Below are 14768 nucleotides of genomic sequence, written 5' to 3'. Positions count from 1 at the left end.
ACACAAACAAATGGAAAAACATTCCATGCTCATGAATAGAAAGAATCAATATCGTGAAAATGGCCACACTGCCCAAAGTAATTTATAGATTCAATGCTGTTCCCATCAAGCTACCACTGACTTTCTTCACAGAATTAGAAAAAACTACTTTAAATTCCATATGGAACCAAAAAAGAGCCCACATAGCCAAGACAATCCTAAGCAAAAAGAACAAAGCTGGAGGCATCATGCTACCTGACTTCACACTATACTACAAGCCTACAGGAACCAAAACATCATGGTACTGGTACCAAAACAGATACATAGACCAGTGAAACAGAACAGAGGCCTCAGAAATAGCACCACACATCTACAACTATCTGATCTTTGACAAACCTGACAAAAACAAGCAATGGGGAAAGGATTTCCTTTTTAATAAATGGTGTTGGGAAAACAGATTAGCCATATGCAAAAAACTGAAACTGGACCCCTTCCTTACACCTTATACAAAAATTAACTCAAGATGGATTAAAGATTTAAACATAAGACCTGAAACCATAAAAGCCCTAGAAGAAAACCTAGACAGTACCATTCAGGACATAGGCATGGGCAAAGACTTCATGACTAAAACACCAAAAGCAGTGGCAATAAAAGCCAAAATTGACAAATGGGATCTAATTAAACTAAAGAGCTTCTGCACAGCAAAAGAAACTATCATCAGCATGAACAGGCAACCTACAGAATGGGAGAAAATTTTTACAATCTATCCATCTCACAAAGGGCTAATATCCAGAATCTACAAGGAACTTAAACAAGTTTACAAGAAGAAAACAAACAACCCCATCAAAAAGTGGGCAAAAGATATGAACAGACATTTTTCAAAAGAAGACATTTATGTGGCCAACAAACATGATACATAGCTCATCATCACTGGTCATTTGACAAATGCAAATCAAAACCACAGTGAGATACCATCTCATGCTAGTTAGAATGGCGATCATTAAAATGCCAGGAAACAACAGATCCTGGAGAGGATGTAGAGAAATAGGAAAGCTCTTACACTGTTGGTGGGAGTATAAATTAGTTCAACCAATGTGGAAGACAGTGTGGCAATTCCTCAAGGATCTAGAACCAGAAGTACCATTTGACTCAGCAATCCCATTTCTGGGTATATTCCCAAAGGATTATAAATCATTCTACTATAAAGACACATGCACACATATGTTTATTGCAGCAGTATTCACAATAGCAAAAAATGGAACCAACAAAAATAGCAAACTTGGAACCAACCCAAATGCCATCAATGTTAGACTGGATAAAGAAAATGTGGCACATATGCACCATGGAATACTATGCAGCCATAAAAAAGAATGAGTTCACATCCTTTGCAGGGACATGGATGAACCTGGAAGCCATCATTCTCAGCAAACTAACACAGGAACAGACAACCAAACACCACATGTTCTCACTCGTAAGTGAGAGTTGAACAATGAAAACATATGGGCACAGTGAGGGGAACATCACACACTGGGGCCTGTCAGAGGTTGCAGGGCAAGGGAATGGATAGCATTAGGAGAAATACCTAATGTGGATGAAGGGTTGATGGGTGCAGGAAACCACCATGGCGCATGTATACCTATGTAACAAACCTGCATGTTCTGCAAATATATCCCAGAACTTAAAGTATAATAATAATAAAAAAAAAATCTCAAAAAAAAATGTGGAAGTTATGTGCTAGGTTTGCCAAACTGGAGATAAGAAAAAAAAAATCTTTCTGAATGGCTGGTGCTGAGAGGAGAAGCAGGTCTATGCCTTATGAGATAAGTTACTCTCAGCTTAGACCTATGTGTCATCTGGCTTGATATGTATGGAGCATTTAGTGAGTTGTCTCCCAGATCTCCAAAGACCACCTATTGCTCTCTCTTTATGAGGTGACTGTATATGAGTCAGATGCCTTTACTCTGGAGGTGGTGTACTGAGGTTATAATTGCCTGATGGGTACTTCCTGCCTGCTACATAGACAAAATCAACTCACTGATACTGTGGTATTGCAGTAGAAAAATGGTTTAACACAAGGCTGGCCAAGTGGAAAGATTGGAGTTATTACTCAAGTCAGTCTCCCTGAAAACTCAGGGGCTAAGGTCTTATGGATAATTTGGTGGGTAAGGGGATGGGGAATAGGTGCTGCTGATTGGTTGGGGATGGTATTATAGGGGTGTGGAAAACAGTTCTTGTGAGCTGAGTCCATTTCCGGGTGGGGGCCATAGGACTGGTTGAGTCAGGAGTCATGGGTCCAGGTGGGGTCAGTCAGTTGCCAGAATGCAAAAATCTGAAAAACATCTCAAAATGCCAATCTTAATTCTACAATAGTGGTGTTATCTATAGGAGCAATTGGAGAAGTCACAAATCTTGTGATCTCTGGCCACATGGTTCCTGAGCAGTAAGGCATTGTAGAAACTATGCCTACATTTTAGCAGAATTCAGGCCCCTCCCATAGTCCTAATTTCATGGTTTTTCATTAGTTATAGGTCCCTGAGCAAGGAAGGGGTTAGTTTTAGGAGGGATTATTATCATCCTTGCTTCCAAGTTAAACTATAAACTAAATTCTTCCCATGGTTAGCCTGGCCTATACCCAGGAGTAAGTGAGGTCAGCCTGCTTGTGAGGCTAGAAGCAAGATAGAGTCAGCCATGCTAGAGTCCACTCACTGTCATAATCTTTGCAAAAGAGGTTTCAAGGTTCTATAAAATATTAGAACTCTAAGGCACCTTTAAAGTGTCTTATCTACCTCACCTCCTTTATATTACAAATGTGAAACTCACATACGAGTTTTGTGACTTGCCCAAGGTCGCGCAGCAATGTAGAGTTCTAGATCCAAATTTCCTATCCTTCTGTTGAATGTCCTTCGCGTTATATCACTTACATTCTATGGAGGTTCAAGGGAAGTTGGGCTCCAGGACCTTTCATTTATTCTTGGCCTCCAGAATTTCTTTAAAGTAGACTCACATTGTAAACTCACAGGCTGAAGCTATTTTGTGAAAAGATGAAACTTTTTAGGTAAGAGAAATTTAAGGTTTATTTTTTACACCAGGGAGACAAAATGGGATCTGAGCCTCAAAGTTTGGTACAATCTAGATGATGAGTAAAATGGCAGCAGGCAGGGATGCCACAGGGCCATGTGAGCTGGGCACTGCACAATTCTGGGGGGGCTTCATATTCACTACTCTAAGGATGGTGTCTTCTGGAGTTGTGTAACAGTGCAGGCTTTGGGGGATCACATCTCCTGGTAGAAAGAAATAGGGTGACATACAAAGAAAATAGCTTATAGTTTTGAGAGATAGGATAAGATCAAGTCTGCCCATAGTAGGTATACCTTAAAAGTGACTTGGTGAAAAGGAGGAGATGGAGGTTCCTTCAGGCTTGTCATGCCAATTTTCTCCTTTACAAACTCCTTTTTGATCTCTCTCATTCTCTCCAACTCTATACCCAACATTTTGGACACTGTAGACAATTCTGTGTGTTTTCTGGTACACCAGTGCCCTGCCGCTTTTGGTAACTGTTAAGTGATCTATGGAAAATTGTTGAGCCAATATTATAAACAACATGACCTTTATTGTAGGCCTTGGCTCTTTGCAAAATATGCACATTTGCTGTTTTGTTTGCCAATCTAGGTATCCCATGAACTCCTGAAGTGCACCTTTAATGGATATGTATTAGAAATGGAGGTGCATCTACTAGAGATTTTGCATTTTGGGGAGTCTTGTCTAGAACCAGTAATGTGACCCTTGTCTTGAAGAGGGACATTTTTCAGACTTTTCAAGCCACACCTCTGCAGATGCAGGCCTGTCATCTCAGCACAATGACTGGCCTGCATTGCCTGCGTGAAGTAGCTGGGATGGTTTCCATTATTATACTTCTGTCAGTGACTGCTTCCAATACCAATTGCTTTCTAATAAGTTGGAACATTCTTATTCTCTAGGTGAAAAACCAGTTACATATTTCCCAGTTTAAACTGAAAGTAAGAAAATAGTACCCCGGCCCATCATTTGGGCACCATGATTAATTTCCCCTTGTATTAGTCCCAAAATAGCACTTTTAAAAAGTGAGTAAACTTGGCTATACTAAAAATGACAAAAGTTTGAAAGAAATGGTACTCATATCAAAAAGCCATAACAGAAGATCTGGCAAAAGGATATTCGTGTAGAATGATTCAAGAACAAGGGACAAATTAATTCTTTTTTCTTGATGCAAAAAAATAGCGATTTTATATAATAAATTCCCTTGATATTTTTACTTGGCTACATTTTAGCAAAAAACGACCTAAATTTGGTTTCATTATTTTTCCTTTTGTTGTTATAGTTAGCTCCCTTCTGCCTGTGTATAAGGAGGCACAGAGTAAACTAGATTACACAGCTGGATAGTGCACCACCATTCCATTTGGCATTGGTATTTTCCAGGCTAAGTCAGAGACAAAGTCATTGACACCCTGAGAAATCTCTCTTCATTCTGAATGAGCAGCAGAAAGGTGTTGTATACTTCAAAAATAATTTATAAGGCCGGGCGAGGTGGCTCATGCCTGTAATCCCAGCACTTTGGGAGGCTGAGGTGGGCGGATCACGAGGTCAGGAGATCGAGACCATCCTGGCTAACATGGTGAAACCCCGTCTCTACTAAAAACACAAAAAAATTAGCCAGGCGTGGTGGCAGGTGCCTGTAGTCCCAGCTACTTGGGAGGCTGAGGCAGGATAATGGCATGAACCCGGGAGGCGGAGCTTGCAGTGAGCCAAGATTGTGCCACTGCACTCCAGCCTGCGCAACAGAGCGAGACTCCATCTCAAAAAAAAAAAAAATGTATAAAATAGATAATTCGTGTGTGTATAGTTAGAAGCTTCTTCTATTCCGTAACTTCTTAACTCATAAACACATTCTTTTGGGGTTCCCAGCCATTTTTAAAAATATTGTTCATTAGTTTCTCTTTTCCTCTTCATCACCTACTATAGGTGAGCCTCCTATATGTGCTTCTTTCTTACCAAGAGAGTTCATTCATTCTTTGGGCTTTAATTAATAAATAATTAATTCAAAATGGATTGATCTTACAATATTTAAGAAACATTGCTGAAGCCAGGTGTGGTGGCTCACGCTTGTAATCCCAACACTTTGGGGGGCCGAGGCGGGTGGATCACGAAGTCAGGAGTTTGAGACCAGCCTGACCAACATGGTGAAACCCTGTCTCTACTAAAAATACAAAAATTAGCTGGGTGTGGTGGTGTGTGCCTGTAATCCCAGCTACTCAGGAGGCTGAGGCAGGACAATCGCTTCAACCTGGGAGATGGAGGTTGCAGTGAGCCGAGGTTGCGCCACTACACTCCTGCCTGGATGACAGAACAAGACCGTCTAAAAAAAAAACAAAACAAAACAAAAAAATTGCTATTTGAGAGATTTGAGGAATGCAAAGACACATAATCACAATACTTGTATTTGATGGGCTCCTACTATGTGTCAAGTATGGTTTTAGGTACTAGATATTACAACAATCATGAAGAAAGAGCGCATGACTTGGTAGGATAGATGAATAGATGAGAATATGCAGGAATGAGTATTGTATTGGGTAATTGCAATATAAATTACAGGAGTACAAAGGAGGGAAAGATTATGAAAATATGGGAGCTTCACTAAAAATTTGGACGTTGAAGAATTGGTGGGTTTTGGGCAGATAGAGATGAGCATAGGGGCCAACATGAGCAGAATCAAACAGAGTGGGTGAGAAAGTCTGGGCTATGTTCATCGGTGAATAGTCTGGCTTTAGTGAAGTAGTATTTTGTGGAGGTAAAACGACACCTCCATTTACAGACTACAAATAAGAGGTCCTCCTTTCCCACAAAATAGTCAGAAGGTGTGAGGATTCCAGGGGAGTAGAGCGATGCAGAAGTCAGGGGAGTAAAGATGAAAGAATATCAAAAAGAGAGGTTCAGTTAGTCAAATCAGCAGAAAGGCCCTGTCAGACAGGACTAAAGGGCATTTTTTGGGTTTGTTAATTTTAATTTCATTGGGAACATTTGTCAGAGCAGTTTCAGTGAGGTTAAGCCCATTTTCAGTGGGTTGAGAAGTTGTTAGATATGAGTTCTAAATTTCTTTTCAGAGAATCAATATGTCAGTATGTTCAATTCTTTGCCTTCTACTTTTAAACTTAACTTCCTCATAAAGCAACCTTTTTCGATTATCTGCTCCACCCTGACTCATTCCGATTACCTACTCCACCCCGACTCATTCCGATTGTCTGCTCTGTCATAACCATTTTTTCCACCAACCACTCCCCGCCGTCAGTCCTTTAAATTAGCCAATCAGAATTAGTTTAGCCTGTGCGGTCCAACCCTAGCCAATAGGGGAAGGACACAGCAGCAGGGGCCACGTGCCTCAGGGGTAAGAACCCCCTTCCCCTCCCTTGTCAAGTGTGCACTCACCATTGCTCTATCTGTAAGGGCGCACCTTCTATAGAAGTAACTTGCCTTGCTGAGAATTAAAAAGAAAATTTTATATTCGAGTGCTATTTCTTTTGCAGCACGGAAACTTTATTTATAACAAAGTGAAGGGAAGTTAAGTAAATAATTTAAAAAAACTTTCTTATGTTTTTTTTTTCTTTTTTCTTTTTTGGTAATAATTAGATTTTCCGGGTTTTTTGTTTGTTTGTTGTTGTTGTTGTTTTACATAGCCAGAGAAGCCAATTTTCCCCCTTCTTTAGCTTAGTGGAAATTAATTGTGTGGCACAGAGTAGGCCTTTAGGCCTACATTTGTTGGCTTCCTGATTTGAAATTACATGTTGCTTTTCTCTGCTTTGAAGCTTTAAGTGAAACCTGGGATTATTAAAAAGTAAAAGACCAAAACAGTGTGACTTGAATGCCAAGTCCTATGGGGAAATATGATAGAATCAAAAAGGTTTGGTAGTTGACTTTATTAGTGTTGACTCTGGGCCTCAGTTTACTCCCCATGTGTTCTAATGGGGACATTTCCTACCTTCTGGGGTTGTTGTCGTTACTAAGCTTAGCCAATATAGATGTTATTTGGAAAAGTTTGAATGAGAAAGGCATAGAAAGAAGACAGAAGCTAGAGGGAAACTCAGGTCAACTGAGGGAAAGACACTTTACTGTGTTTACAGGTTAAGAGGTTGCAGGACAAGAAAAAAGCAGAGTCAAGGATGTAGAAAAGAGAAAGAATTTTTGATGACAGCATCTTGGAGGATATAGGAAGTGGTGAATCAAAAGTATGATTTTGGGTTGAACTTGGTTTTGGTCTTGAAAAGGAAAGAGACCCTTCCTCTGTGATGGAAGGAGGAAAGATGAGTGGGGGTAACATTTGCAGCTGAGGGGCGGGCAGTTGAGGTAGATCCCCCTAAAGCCTCAGCTTTCTCATCAAGGAACAAAGTTATGGTCTGCTGAAAGTGAGTAGTGGTCCTGAGGATGATTATGTACATGCTGAATCGTTGCAGAGGGGAATGCTAAAGAAAGGTAATTATGTACAAATACAAGCACTAATGGGTGAAATTTAGGATTCAGCAGGGAGAGACCATGCATTTACAGTGGCAGCAGTCTGTTTAGAAGCCTGCGTGTAAAGGGGGAGACGTATTTTATAGCACTGGATCTAGGGTTGCAGTTTCCAAGTGGGTGCAGTGAAAGGACAGTGGTATAAGAAAGTAGAATGTGTTGGTGAGACGGTGCCCAGCAGGAAGAGATCTTGGGAGAAGTGAGCAGGCCAATGGCAGGACAGGCAAGAGAGGGCTGGAAAAACTGGAATTTGAGCTATTTGCATTTAGGGTTTCTGATATGGCAGTGTTGTTTTGTTTTATTTTGTTTTTGGGGACAATCTTGTTATATTGCTCAGGCCATGGGCAGTGGCAGTGGCACAATCAGCTCACTGCAGCTTCCAACTCCTGGGCTCAAGTGATCCCCCCACCTCAGCCTCTCAAGTGCCTAGGACTATAGATGCATGCTATGTGGCACAGCTTTAACTAATGCAGGGTCTTGGGTGTGGTCCTGGGAGTGGAAGTGAAAGCAATTGGAATTAATGAGGTCAAGAAATGGTGAAGTTAGGACATTGGCTAAATCTCCCATTAAAAGTTGAAACCTCCTAGGATTATGGCAGGATTTGGAGTGGAGTGCAAGTCTGTGTCATCTAACAAATATGAGCATTGGGGACTAGAAGGTCAGTAGATAACTGGATAACTGCTGCCAAACTACTTTTTCTGAAGTGTTTCTCTGATCATTTTATCTGTTGCTTAGGAATTTAGAAGAGGTCCCTACACCTTATCAGATAGAAGTCTAAATTGCTTAGACTGGTCTGAAAAATCTCCCTCTTAGCTATGAGATCTCATCTTTAGAGCTACTTAACATGACCATTCGTATCTAATCAGGCAGTCTCTACATTTTTTCCCCCATACTCACATATAATCTTAAAATACTTGCAAGACATAAATTGGGGCTCTCAAGGAAATTCAGGATATGTGTTTATTTTTGTCCTATCCCATACTTTCCTCCTGTACCAGTCAATATTTCTTTTTCTTTTTCTTTTTTTTTTTTTTTTTTGTGGGACAGAGTCTTGCTTTGTTGCCCAGGCTGGAGCACAGTGACATGCACAGCTCACTGCAGCCTCAATCTCCTGAACTCAAGGGATCCTCTTGCCTCAGCCCCTTATGTAGCTGGGACTGTAGGCATGCACCACCACACTTGGCTAATTTTTTTGAATTTTTTTGAATTTTGAGATGGGGTTTCACTATGTTGCCCAGGCTGGTCTTGAACTCCTGAGTTCAAATAATCCTCCCATCTCAGCCTCTCAAAGTGCTAGGATTATAGGCATGAACAGCTACACTCGGCCCTATTCAATATTTCTTTAGGGGCCACTGAAGGCTTACCTCCTCTGTGAAGCATTTCCTAATGACTTGCTCCCCAATGCTTATCTTTCTCTTGCCATGAAATCCTACATTGATCCTTCATGAAGTGGACCATAGCACTTCATACACCCACATTCCCTAAGTATTTTATGTACTTACACCTTGTTGCCCAAAAAAACTTCCTGAGAGAAGCTGTGTCTTCTGCATCTTTCACGTGCCTCATTATATCTAGAAAAGGTTTAGGCATATCATTGTTAGTCTATTAGTAACTGGTGATTAATCTTGAAATATTCTAATATTTATACACCCTATGAGACAATCATAAGATTAATATTTTTAACATTTGCAAAACACTGAATTATACAGGAAAAGTATAAGTATCATAATATATAATGTTATTGAATTAACAGTAATGGTCATAAATATTTACAGTGATATTCCTACTACAATACTATGATTCTACTTTTCTGTCATTTTTAACAAGAGATGTCATAACTCCATTGGGAATGGTGATAATCAGTTCAGATGGAATTACTTGTGCAACCAAGAACAATAGGCTTATCCTTCAGGGGTACCATTTATCACTTTTTTCTTTAAAGATGGCTTTTCTTTTTCTAAATGAGTTCCATTTGTCACATGGGAAGGCCTCCAGTAGAGTCCCTGTGCTTCTAAGAATGAGGCTTTTAGTTACTCTCTATGGCTTTTTAAACTGATGACTCACCTGCACTTAATATGCTCCATCTTTAGAATCTCAGGCTGAGGTCACCCTGAGCAAGGCTGCCCAGTGAAACCTCACACCATCAAAATGGTCAGCGTGCTGAGAATGGCATGTCTTTGCTAAGTTTAGGAGGCAACAGAGAGACAGGTTGCTTTCTGATTAAAATCAGGACCAGATCTGATTCTTTGTTGAATACGATGCTTCAGAATCTCATGTGTCCAATAGTATTGTTCGTATTTTGGCAAAGAGCTTTGTTGTCCGATTTTCATTGTTTCAGGCAGAATACTTTTAGGATTCCTAATAGAATCAGAAAGTTGGCTTTCCTGCAGTGAGAATAATGTCCTCATTGGTGTTGTAGGGGAGAACTTTAGTTTTGTTGAGAAATGTAAAAAAAGACATATTAATAAAGAAAATCTCTCATAAATCCTTTTATTATTTTACAGGAATCTGGTCATGGGAAAATACCACATAAGGGAAAATACCACATAAGGATAATATGTGAAAGATGGAGATTTCCCCCTAAATGGCTGCAGCCTACATTTTCCTCAGTGAAAATGGTCTCCATTTAGTAAACTAAATTATATATAAATATTACAACTTACCTGTACAAATATTTCCCAATTATTTGGGGATGTGCTCTTTTTACATGGAGAATTTTCAAGTAAAATTAGTTTGTACAGATAACTGGTATGAGAAATGTATGTTAAGTGGAGTAGGACTTGGGGCATGATGAATTTGTGATTCCAGAAGACTTCCAGGAGAGATGTCATGTAGAACACTGCCAAATTTGAAGCTTGGGAGAGATAAGGTCTAGACCTGTGCTGTACAATAGAACTTTATTTGAAGAAGGAAATGTTCTATATATGCCTTTTCCTATAGGGTAGCCATTAGACGCATGTGGTTTGCAAACTAGTGAAATGTAGCTAATAAGGCTGAGGAACTAAATTTTAAATTTTATTTAATGTTAATTAAATTTAAGCCGCCACTTGTGGCTAGTGGCTACTGTATTGACAGAATGGATATAGAAAAACAAACAAGGTACTAATCTGAAGAGACCATGGTTGAAGCAAAGGGATAAGAGAATAGAAGGAAAAATTAACACCAAGGAGATTCTCTTAGAAAATATCTATGGTTAAGGGTGGTAAGAGAGAAAAGAACTGGCCAAAGAAGAAAACAAGACATGGTTAAAGAGAAAGGAAGGCGATCAGAATGAAGACGTGTCATGGATGCAAGGGAGGGAGAGAATTTCAGGAAGACATAGTTCTCAATGCTGCTGCAAAGCTGGAGAATGAAAACTGACAACAGGCTATTTACTGAGCCGTCATTTAGAAGGTGTGTTTTCCAAGGAATGGTGAGGGTTGATACCAGACTACTAGTGTTCAGAAGTGCTTGGGTAAACTTCACTTTTGACAAGTTTGTGGATAGATGGCAGGGCTATATCTAAGGAAATAGTAGGGGTGGGGAAAGGCTTTTTGTTTTGTTCTGCTTATTTTTTTGAAAAAGGACACTTAAACGCTTTGTAGATGTTAAGTACAAACTTCTTTCATAATTTCCAGCCCTATCCTTCCTCTCTTTGTATTCCACAGATGCTTTGATGTAGAAGTATTTTACCTATAAGATTGAGATCTTCTCAACTTCTGTCCACAACAAAAGTACTCTGTTCATTGCCTCACCTTTCTTTACTTCCCCTTTCACTAAAAGTATAGTGTCTCTTTTTCTCAAAGCTACTTCTGTTGACTTGATCCTACTGCCTTCCCATACTAACATATCTCCTACCCTTCACTCCCCCATCCCTGAATCTCCCATGGCCTTTAGCACCAGACTGTTGTGGGGCCTGGAGACTTTCCAAATTAAGGGAGCTAAATTGATCAAAGCTCCTGCGGTTCTTTAGGCATGGAATTATTATCAGAAAGGTCCCCACCCTCTAGGGAATATAGACCTGAAATGTTTGGGTCACCTTTTTCTAACCTTCTCCTGACTATATACATGCTCTTCTTTCCTCCCTCCATTCTATTCAGGTACCTATAGCCTCACTTAGGTAAATTCATCTCCATCTTTTTCTACATTGACTGTTTTTAACAAGACTTGTACTTGTCCATGTTTGTCTTTTAAATAACTATTTTAAATTAACAACTTCTTGAGAATAGACAGCGTCTATAAAGCACTTTGATAGGCGCCTTTTGAAAATTACTTTGTAGTTGCAATTGGCAAATATAAACTGGGTTTTTTTTTTAAAAAAAAAAATAAAGGGCGTATTTCCAGTTCAATTTTTTTCTAAAGTATTGCATGTTAAATGCAAAGGGTTGGCTTTGGCGGAACCTTCAGCATAGCGACCAAGAGTGAGGCTGTTCCAAGGAAACAGGAAACAGGTCACAATGAACACTCTGGATTTGTTTTCTACCTGTCACAGTGCCTAACACCTGCATCACTTTACCTATTTTTTCCACAGATGTGCCAGTATTAGTGGCAGAGCTGTCTCTCAGCCAGGAACCAGATGGGTTCCTGCTCTGAGAACACTGTCATCTTAATGTCCTGATTGCTGGGTGAAATGATAGGATGCCTGGAATTTCCTTTAAAAGGCTCCAACTCCTCCTTTTCAAAAACAGCATAAGAGATAGATGGTGCATTATACTTTTCAGGTTACTTTGATGTATGTTTAAAACTTTTTCATAATACAAAGATTAAAAACAAATAACATATGAAATGACAAAAGAAAAATAATGTCTGTGTTGCCCATGTGACCTTCTTGTGCTGCCTAATATATGCCAGGATTTTCATTCTTTTATTTAATAATCACAGTAACCCTAAAAGGTTAAATGAGGTCTGAACAGAAGCCCAGAGGGTTTAAGTAAACTCCGTTAAGAGCACCACCTTGTAAGGTGTACCATGCTCTTCTGACCCCAAACCCAGTGACCTTTTGTTTCAGCATGAATCTCCAAAATCTGTGGCATCACATTGTTTTCACATTTTGTTTTTAAATAATTCCACTTTGTGCCAAAGACTGAAAGCTAATGATTTTAAATCACAAAAAACAAACAAATGTATATTAATGGCCTATTGTATGGCAGTAAAATAATGTGCTGCTATTGTCCTAGCAGTCCAAGTTGAGGAGCAAACTCACAGGAAAAGAGAATCCGATTCCACAGATAAGAAGAGGAAACATCAATTGTTTGCCAACAGGATTTATTTTTTCCATACAAAACAGCACATTTTAAAATTCACAAAAACTTGGAATATCTTTTCTGGTCTGTAAGTCACAACTTGAACTGATGTTTGGTTTCCCTTCAAAGGTCTGCTTTATCTCCTCAAGTGCATCTTGCCCTTTTTCATGCTTCTCAGTGGGAGTTTAACAACCTGAACAATAGAAATCAATTGTAATAAAGTCAATGGTGACACGGGCCAATACCATTGTCAAACTGGTGATTGAAAAACATTGAAAAATAAAGTAAAATTCTAACTTTGAGGAGCCATTTTCATAGTTTGTTACTAGAGAAGTTTCTCTGAACATGGAGTGTACCAGAAAGCATGAGGAGGAAGTGCAGTGTTCTTGCCTTAGCTGTGAAATCGGTTGCTTCATTGCAACCACCATTTTTCACTGATGGCCCATCTTCTCTTTCTTTGGGAGAATAAGAAGGGGAAGATGCAGTCTGAGTGGTTAAAAAAGAGATAAATTTCACTTTAAGTTAGGTGCATTTTGCTGGCTTACACTATTCATGTAAAACTTTTTAAAAGATAGTTATTAAATGTTTTTAAGAATAAAATGTAGACCAGCATGTCCAGACCATAGTGAATTTAAATTTTCATTGACCAAAATTAGTGAAATGTCACTGTACCACATCACTTACAACTTTTAGCACCTTGACATTGTTTACAAGTGCCTAGTGCAACCTTTAGCCTCTTTTTTATTCTCTTCTCTCTTCTGAACAGTTTCAGGGACACTCTTGAAAGTCACTGGGTTAATACCTATAGATACAGACGGCCCCTTCTTAGGTTCTTCCTTCCTCATTGTCTTCCCTCCTTTCGGCCTCAGTGATCCTCAGGAGACCTCTACTAGTGTAGTGGTGATGGAGGGTTTGTTCTGAAGCTCATGCGACCTGCAGTATCTTTAGGTTTGCAGGTGAGGTTACAAATACAGACAAGGTAGTGGAATATGTTTCTTTGCAAAACTAACTGGCCCAGCTGGGATTTAAAACGACCTCATAATTACTATGTCAACCTATCATAGACCAGCTTCAAAACAATCAAGGGCTCAAAGTGGCTGATATCATATGGTTGCCAACAGAGAAATATTTTTTCCAAACTCTGTATTTAAGAGAGAAAGCAGGGTACTGATGAAAATTGTTGGAATTCTTTCACTGTGGTAGTGCATAATCAAGAGGACATCACTTTGATGAAATAAGAACACTGTACCTTGAATCTTTTCCGTTAACATGTAATCCTATCTGTGGATATAGTCTTGTGCTTCAACAATGTATATATTTGTATTGGCAGGAAAGGACGTCTATGGACCTTTCCAAACAGCAGCCATTAATCTCTAGAATACTTACTCTGATGTTAAACATTTCTTCATCAAGAGCCTGAAAATAAACATGAAACAATGTGCACAAATTTTAGCAGCCTCTGGGCTGTCCCTTTGCCCTTCAAAAAATAGAAATAATGAAAGTACATTTGCAAGTCTATGGTTTTATGAGGATCAGCTCATTTATGAGGAAAATCAGCTATAAACCAAGATTTTGCATGTTCCTCAGCAGATGAAGGAAATCGTCTCACAGGCTCAAAACACGTATTTGCACCAATGAAAGTGAGTGATCCTTGAAGAGTGGAAGGAAAGGGATCTTAACATTACTGATTTTGAACTTTAAATGGTTCTGCCCTGAGATGGGATGTTATAATTCCTGCCAACTTGGAATTATATATATATATATATATATATATATATATATATATATATATATATGTGTGTGTGTGTGTGTGTGTGTGTGTGCGTGTGTGTGTGTGTCTTATGTGTGTATATGTTATGTAAAAAAACTGTATATATATATACACATATATATTTAATTAGCAAACTTTTTTAACCTGAAAACAATGTGTAAGATGAGTTGTGTTCTGAAGTAATCAAACTATGCATGCCTTTTTTTTCTTTAATGGAATGTAAATTCCTGGCTTTGAGTTTAGAAAGGATAAGCATGTGA

At 39.1% G+C, this 14768-nt stretch overlaps 1 protein-coding gene, 1 long non-coding RNA gene and 1 other non-coding gene across 5 annotated transcripts in view; 2 read left to right on the top strand and 1 right to left on the bottom strand.

Annotated features, from left to right (window-relative positions):
* FILIP1 (filamin A interacting protein 1) overlaps positions 1-14768 on the top strand; it is a 239185-nt gene that overhangs the window by 123497 nt on the left and 100920 nt on the right. The window lies entirely within an intron of this gene.
* The window catches only part of LOC129039384 (uncharacterized), a 73954-nt gene that overhangs the window by 45073 nt on the left and 14113 nt on the right, over positions 1-14768 (bottom strand). The window contains exon 3 of the long non-coding RNA XR_008503317.1: positions 9018-9086. This is a non-coding gene — a long non-coding RNA (uncharacterized LOC129039384). The remainder of the gene's footprint in view (positions 1-9017; positions 9087-14768) is intronic.
* Positions 13025-13232, top strand: LOC129039643 (small nucleolar RNA U3). Its single transcript, XR_008503376.1, has one exon. It is a non-coding gene; the product is annotated as a small nucleolar RNA U3 (small nucleolar RNA).

This window comes from Pongo pygmaeus, chromosome 5 (genome assembly GCF_028885625.2).
Source record: "Pongo pygmaeus isolate AG05252 chromosome 5, NHGRI_mPonPyg2-v2.0_pri, whole genome shotgun sequence".
NCBI lineage: Eukaryota > Metazoa > Chordata > Mammalia > Primates > Hominidae > Pongo > Pongo pygmaeus.
Note: the sequence above shows the minus strand (reverse complement) of the source record. Positions and strands in the feature narration are given on the sequence as shown.